Genomic DNA, 9,235 nt, shown 5'->3' with positions numbered 1-9,235 from the left:
AACTCCTAACCCCTATCTTAGCTAACATAGGTTAGGTATAGGTCAGGTAAGGTATAGGTCAGAACTCCTAACCCCTATCTTAGCTAACATAGGTTAGGTATAGGTTAGGTATAGGTCAGAACTCCTAACCCCTATCTTAGCTAACATAGGTTAGGTATAGGTTAGGTATAGGTCAGGTAAGGTATAGGTCAGAACTCCTAACCCCTATCTTAGCTAACATAGGTTAGGTATAGGTTAGGTATAGGTCAGGTCAGGTAGGTCAGAACTCCTAACCCCTATCTTAGCTAACATAGGTTAGGTATAGGTTAGGTATAGGTCAGGTATAGGTCAGAACTCCTAACCCCTATCTTAGCTAACATAGGTTAGGTATAGGTCAGGTATAGGTCAGAACTCCTAACCCCTATCTTAGGCTAACATAGGTTAGGTATAGGTCAGAACTCCTAACCCCTATCTTAGCTAACATAGGTTAGGTATAGGTTAGGTATAGGTCAGAACTCCTAACCCCTATCTTAGCTAACATAGGTTAGGTATAGGTTAGGTATAGGTCAGGTATAGGTCAGAACTCCTAACCCCTATCTTAGCTAACATAGGTTAGGTATAGGTTAGGTATAGGTCAGGTATAGGTCAGAACTCCTAACCCCTATCTTAGCTAACATAGGTTAGGTATAGGTTAGGTATAGGTCAGAACTCCTAACCCCTATCTTAGCTAACATAGGTTAGGTATAGGTCAGAACTCCTAACCCCTATCTTAGCTAACATAGGTTAGTCAGGTAAGGTATCTTAGGTAACATAGGTTAGGTATAGGTCAGAACTCCTAACCCCTATCTTAGCTAACATAGGTTAGGTATAGGTTAGGTATAGGTCAGAACTCCTAACCCCTATCTTAGCTAACATAGGTTAGGTATAGGTTAGGTATAGGTCAGAACTCCTAACCCCTATCTTAGCTAACATAGGTTAGGTATAGGTTAGGTATAGGTCAGAACTCCTAACCCCTATCTTAGCTAACATAGGTTAGGTATAGGTTAGGTATAGGTCAGAACTCCTAACCCCTATCTTAGCTAACATAGGTTAGGTATAGGTTAGGTATAGGTCAGAACTCCTAACCCCTATCTTAGCTAGCATAGGTTAGGTATAGGTCAGGTATAGGTTCTATCTTAGCTAACATTAGCCACCTAGCTAGAATTTGTACCATATCATACGTTTTGAGAATTCATAACATATTGTAGGTTCTAGAAGTTAAAGAAACGCGCACCTATTAAGACGAGGTGCTGGCTAGCGGAGTAGAAAACTGGAAAATAAAAGAGAGACGCACACTCTAGGAGCTCAGATGCAAAAATGTAATTACCAACGTTTCGACAGCCAAGCTGTACCTTACCTGACCTATACCTGACCTATACCTAACCTATACCTTACCTGACCTATACCTGACCTATACCTTACCTGACCTATACCTAACCTATACCTTACCTAACCTATACCTTACCTGACCTATACCTGACCTATACCTTACCTGACCTATACCTAACCTATACCTTATCTGACCTATACCTAACCTATACCTTACCTGACCTATACCTGACCTATACCTGACCTATACCTAACCTATACCTAACCTATACCTTACCTATACCTGACCTATACCTAACCTATACCTTACCTGACCTATACCTGACCTATACCTAACCTGACCTATACCTGACCTATACCTAACCTATACCTTACCTGACCTATACCTGACCTATACCTAACCTATACCTATACCTGACCTATACCTAACCTATACCTTACCTGACCTATACCTAACCTATACCTTACCTGACCTATACCTGACCTATACCTAACCTATACCTAACCTATACCTGACCTATACCTAACCTATACCTATACCTGACCTATACCTAACCTATACCTTACCTGACCTATACCTAACCTATACCTTACCTGACCTATACCTGACCTATACCTGACCTATACCTGACCTATACCTAACCTGACCTATACCTGACCTATACCTAACCTGACCTATACCTGACCTATACCTAACCTGACCTATACCTAACCTGACCTATACCTGACCTATACCTAACCTGACCTATACCTGACCTATACCTGACCTATACCTGACCTATACCTAACCTGACCTATACCTGACCTATACCTAACCTATACCTTACCTGACCTATACCTGACCTATACCTAACCTGACCTATACCTGACCTATACCTAACCTATACTATACCTGACCTATACCTAACCTGACCTATACCTAACCTATACCTTACCTAACCTATACCTTACCTGACCTATACCTAACCTATACCTTACCTGACCTTTACCTAACCTGACCTATAACTATACCTGACCTATACCTTACCTGACCTATACCTTACCTAACCTATACCTTACCTGACCTATACCTAACCTGACCTATACCTATACCTGACCTATACCTAACCTGACCTATACCTTACCTGACCTATACCTATACCTTACCTGACCTATACCTAACCTGACCTATACCTGACCTATACCTGACCTATACCTAACCTGACCTATACCTTACCTGACCTATACCTAACCTATACCTTACCTAACCTATACCTATACCTATACCTGACCTATACCTAACCTATACCTTACCTGACCTATACCTTACCTGACCTATACCTAACCTGACCTATACCTATACCTATACCTATACCTGACCTATACCTTACCTGACCTATACCTAACCTGACCTATACCTATACCTTACCTGACCTATACCTTACCTGACCTATACCTGACCTATACCTTACCTATACCTTACCTTACCTATACCTATACCTATACCTGACCTATACCTAACCTATACCTTACCTGACCTATACCTATACCTGACCTATACCTAACCTATACCTTACCTGACCTGACCTATACCTAACCTATACCTAACCTGACCTATACCTAACCTATACCTATACCTGACCTATACCTAACCTATACCTTACCTGACCTATACCTTACCTGACCTATACCTAACCTGACCTATACCTATACCTATACCTTACCTGACCTATACCTTACCTGACCTATACCTGACCTATACCTTACCTATACCTTACCTATACCTATACCTATACCTGACCTATACCTAACCTATACCTTACCTATACCTTACCTTACCTATACCTGACCTATACCTAACCTATACCTTACCTATACCTATACCTTACCTGACCTATACCTAACCTTACCTATACCTATACCTTACCTATACCTGACCTATACCTTACCTTACCTATACCTGACCTATACCTATACCTGACCTATACCTAACCTATACCTTACCTATACCTAACCTATACCTATACCTATACCTGACCTATACCTAACCTATACCTATACCTGACCTATACCTTACCTGACCTATACCTATACCTAACCTATACCTAACCTATACCTATACCTATACCTATACCTATACCTGACCTATACCTAACCTGACCTATACCTATACCTATACCTAACCTATACCTAACCTATACCTATACCTGACCTATACCTATACCTAACCTATACCTAACCTATACCTATACCTATACCTATACCTATACCTGACCTATACCTTACCTGACCTATACCTATACCTATACCTAACCTATACCTAACCTATACCTATACCTGACCTATACCTATACCTGACCTATACCTAACCTATACCTTACCTGACCTATACCTAACCTGACCTATAACTGACCTATACCTATACCTGACCTATACCTAACCTGACCTATACCTCACCTATACCTAACCTATACCTTACCTATACCTGACCTATACCTAACCTGACCTATACCTGACCTATACCTAACCTAACCTATACCTTACCTGACCTATACCTGACCTATACCTAATACCTAACCTAACCTATATACCTAACCTATACCTTACCTGACCTATACCTAACCTATACCTAACCTATACCTTACCTGACCTTTACCTAACCTGAACTATACCTGACCTATACCTAACCTGACCTATACCTGACCTATACCTAACCTAACCTATACCTTACCTGACCTATACCTGACCTATACCTAACCTGACCTATACCTAACCTATACCTTACCTAACCTATACCTTACCTGACCTATACCTAACCTATACCTAACCTATACCTTACCTGACCTTTACCTAACCTGAACTATACCTGACCTATACCTTACCTGACCTGACCTATACCTAACCTATACCTAACCTGACCTATACCTAACCTATACCTATACCTGACCTATACCTAACCTATACCTTACCTGACCTATACCTTACCTGACATATACCTAACCTGACCTATACCTATACCTTACCTGACCTATACCTTACCTAACCTATACCTTACCTGACCTATACCTAACCTATACCTAACCTATACCTTACCTGACCTATACCTAACCTGACCTATACCTATACCTGACCTATACCTAACCTGACCTATACCTTACCTGACCTATACCTAACCTATACCTTACCTAACCTATACCTATACCTATACCTATACCTGACCTATACCTAACCTATACCTTACCTGACCTATACCTTACCTGACCTATACCTTACCTGACCTATACCTATACCTGACCTATACCTGACCTATACCTAACCTATACCTAACCTGACCTATACCTATACCTATACCTATACCTGACCTATACCTAACCTGACCTATACCTTACCTGACCTATACCTGACCTATACCTTACCTATACCTTACCTTACCTATACCTATACCTGACCTATACCTAACCTATACCTTACCTGACCTGACCTATACCTAACCTATACCTAACCTGACCTATACCTAACCTATACCTATACCTGACCTATACCTAACCTATACCTTACCTGACCTATACCTTACCTGACCTATACCTAACCTGACCTATACCTATACCTTACCTGACCTATACCTTACCTGACCTATACCTGACCTATACCTTACCTATACCTTACCTATACCTATACCTATACCTGACCTATACCTAACCTATACCTTACCTATACCTTACCTTACCTTACCTATACCTATACCTGACCTATACCTAACCTATACCTTACCTATACCTATACCTTACCTGACCTATACCTAACCTTACCTATACCTATACCTTACCTATACCTGACCTATACCTTACCTATACCTGACCTATACCTATACCTGACCTATACCTAACCTATACCTTACCTATACCTAACCTATACCTATACCTATACCTATACCTATACCTGACCTATACCTAACCTGACCTATACCTATACCTATACCTATACCTGACCTATACCTAACCTATACCTAACCTATACCTATACCTGACCTATACCTTACCTGACCTATACCTATACCTATACCTAACCTATACCTAACCTATACCTATACCTGACCTATACCTATACCTGACCTATACCTAACCTATACCTTACCTGACCTATACCTAACCTGACCTATAACTGACCTATACCTAACCTGACCTATACCTGACCTATACCCAACCTGACCTATACCTCACCTATACCTAACCTATACCTTACCTATACCTGACCTATACCTAACCTGACCTATACCTGACCTATACCTAACCTAACCTATACCTTACCTGACCTATACCTGACCTATACCTAACCTGACCTATACCTAACCTATACCTTACCTAACCTATACCTTACCTGACCTATACCTAACCTATACCTAACCTATACCTTACCTGACCTTTACCTAACCTGAACTATACCTGACCTATACCTAACCTGACCTATACCTGACCTATACCTAACCTAACCTATACCTTACCTGACCTATACCTGACCTATACCTAACCTGACCTATACCTAACCTATACCTTACCTAACCTATACCTTACCTGACCTATACCTAACCTATACCTTACCTGACCTTTACCTAACCTGAACTATACCTGACCTATACCTAACCTGACCTATACCTGACCTATACTTAACCTGACCTATACCTTACCTGACCTATACCTGACCTATACCTTACCTGACCTATCCCTAACCTATACCTTACCTAACCTATTCCTAACCTGACCTATACCTATACCTATACCTGACCTATACCTAACCTATACCTTACCTGACCTATACCTAACCTGACCTATACCTATACCTGACCTATACCTAACCTATACCTTACCTGACCTATACCTTACCTGACCTATACCTAACCTGACCTATACCTGACCTATACCTTACCTATACCTTACCTATACCTATACCTATACCTATACCTGACCTATACCTAACCTATACCTTACCTATACCTTACCTTACCTTACCTATACCTATACCTATACCTATACCTGACCTATACCTAACCTTACCTATACCTGACCTATACCTAACCTATACCTTACCTTACCTTACCTATACCTGACCTATACCTTACCTTACCTATACCTGACCTATACCTTACCTTACCTATACCTTACCTATACCTATACCTATACCTATACCTATACCTATACCTATACCTAACCTATACCTATACCTATACCTGACCTATACCTAACCTATACCTATACCTGACCTATACCTTACCTGACCTATACCTATACCTATACCTAACCTATACCTATACCTATACCTATACCTGACCTATATCTAACCTGACCTATACCTATACCTATACCTATACCTGACCTATACCTAACCTATACCTAACCTATACCTATACCTAACCTATACCTATACCTGACCTATACCTATACCTATACCTAACCTATACCTAACCTATACCTATACCTATACCTTACCTATACCTATACCTATACCTATACCTGACCTATACCTAACCTGACCTATACCTATACCTATACCTATACCTGACCTATACCTAACCTATACCTAACCTATACCTATACCTGACCTATACCTTACCTGACCTATACCTATACCTAACCTATACCTAACCTATACCTATACCTGACCTATACCTAACCTATACCTTACCTGACCTATACCTGACCTATACCTAACCTGACCTATACCTGACCTATACCTAACCTAACCTATACCTTACCTGACCTATACCTAACCTGACCTATACCTAACCTGACCTATACCTAACCTATACCTTACCTAACCTATACCTTACCTGACCTATACCTAACCTATACCTTACCTGACCTTTACCTAACCTGAACTATACCTGACCTATACCTAACCTGACCTATACCTGACCTACACTTAACCTGACCTATACCTTACCTGACCTATACCTGACCTATACCTTACCTGACCTATACCTAACCTATACCTTACCTAACCTATACCTATACCTATACCTATACCTGACCTATACCTAACCTATACCTTACCTGACCTATACCTTACCTGACCTATACCTTACCTGACCTATACCTATACCTGACCTATACCTGACCTATACCTAACCTATACCTAACCTGACCTATACCTATACCTATACCTATACCTGACCTATACCTAACCTGACCTATACCTTACCTGACCTATACCTGACCTATACCTTACCTATACCTTACCTTACCTATACCTATACCTGACCTATACCTAACCTATACCTTACCTGACCTGACCTATACCTAACCTATACCTAACCTGACCTATACCTAACCTATACCTATACCTGACCTATACCTTACCTGACCTATACCTAACCTGACCTATACCTATACCTTACCTGACCTATACCTTACCTGACCTATACCTGACCTATACCTTACCTATACCTTACCTATACCTATACCTATACCTGACCTATACCTAACCTATACCTTACCTATACCTTACCTTACCTTACCTATACCTATACCTGACCTATACCTAACCTATACCTTACCTATACCTATACCTTACCTGACCTATACCTAACCTATACCTATACCTATACCTATACCTGACCTATACCTACCTATACCTGACCTATACCTATACCTGACCTATACCTAACCTATACCTTACCTATACCTAACCTATACCTATACCTATACCTATACCTATACCTGACCTATACCTAACCTGACCTATACCTATACCTATACCTATACCTGACCTATACCTAACCTATACCTAACCTATACCTATACCTGACCTATACCTACCTGACCTATACCTATACCTATACCTAACCTATACCTAACCTATACCTATACCTGACCTATACCTATACCTGACCTATACCTAACCTATACCTTACCTGACCTATACCTAACCTGACCTATAACTGACCTATACCTAACCTGACCTATACCTGACCTATACCCAACCTGACCTATACCTCACCTATACCTAACCTATACCTAACCTATACCTGACCTATACCTAACCTGACCTATACCTGACCTATACCTAACCTAACCTATACCTACCTGACCTATACCTGACCTATACCTAACCTGACCTATACCTAACCTATACCTTACCTAACCTATACCTTACCTGACCTATACCTAACCCATACCAACCTATACCTTACCTGACCTTTACCTAACCTGACCTATACCTGACCTATACCTAACCTGACCTATACCTGACCTATACCTAACCTAACCTATACCTTACCTGACCTATACCTGACCTATACCTAACCTGGACCTATACCTAACCTATACCTTACCTAACCTATACCTTACCTGACCTATACCTAACCTATACCTTACCTGACCTTACCTAACCTGAACTATACCTGACCTATACCTAACCTGACCTATACCTGACCTATACTTAACCTGACCTATACCTGACCTGACCTATACCTGACCTATACCTAACCTGACCTATCCCTAACCTATACCTTACCTAACCTATACCTAACCTGACCTATACCTATACCTATACCTGACCTATACCTAACCTATACCTTACCTGACCTATACCTAACCTGACCTATACCTATACCTGACCTATACCTAACCTATACCTTACCTGACCTATACCTTACCTGACCTATACCTAACCTGACCTATACCTGACCTATACCTTACCTATACCTTACCTATACCTATACCTATACCTATACCTGACCTATACCTAACCTATACCTTACCTATACCTTACCTTACCTTACCTATACCTATACCTATACCTATACCTGACCTATACCTAACCTTACCTATACCTATACCTATACCTATACCTGACCTATACCTAACCTATACCTTACCTTACCTTACCTATACCTGACCTATACCTTACCTTA

This window comes from Oncorhynchus nerka, linkage group LG16 (genome assembly GCF_034236695.1).
Source record: "Oncorhynchus nerka isolate Pitt River linkage group LG16, Oner_Uvic_2.0, whole genome shotgun sequence".
NCBI lineage: Eukaryota > Metazoa > Chordata > Actinopteri > Salmoniformes > Salmonidae > Oncorhynchus > Oncorhynchus nerka.
This window is presented reverse-complemented; position numbering follows the sequence as displayed.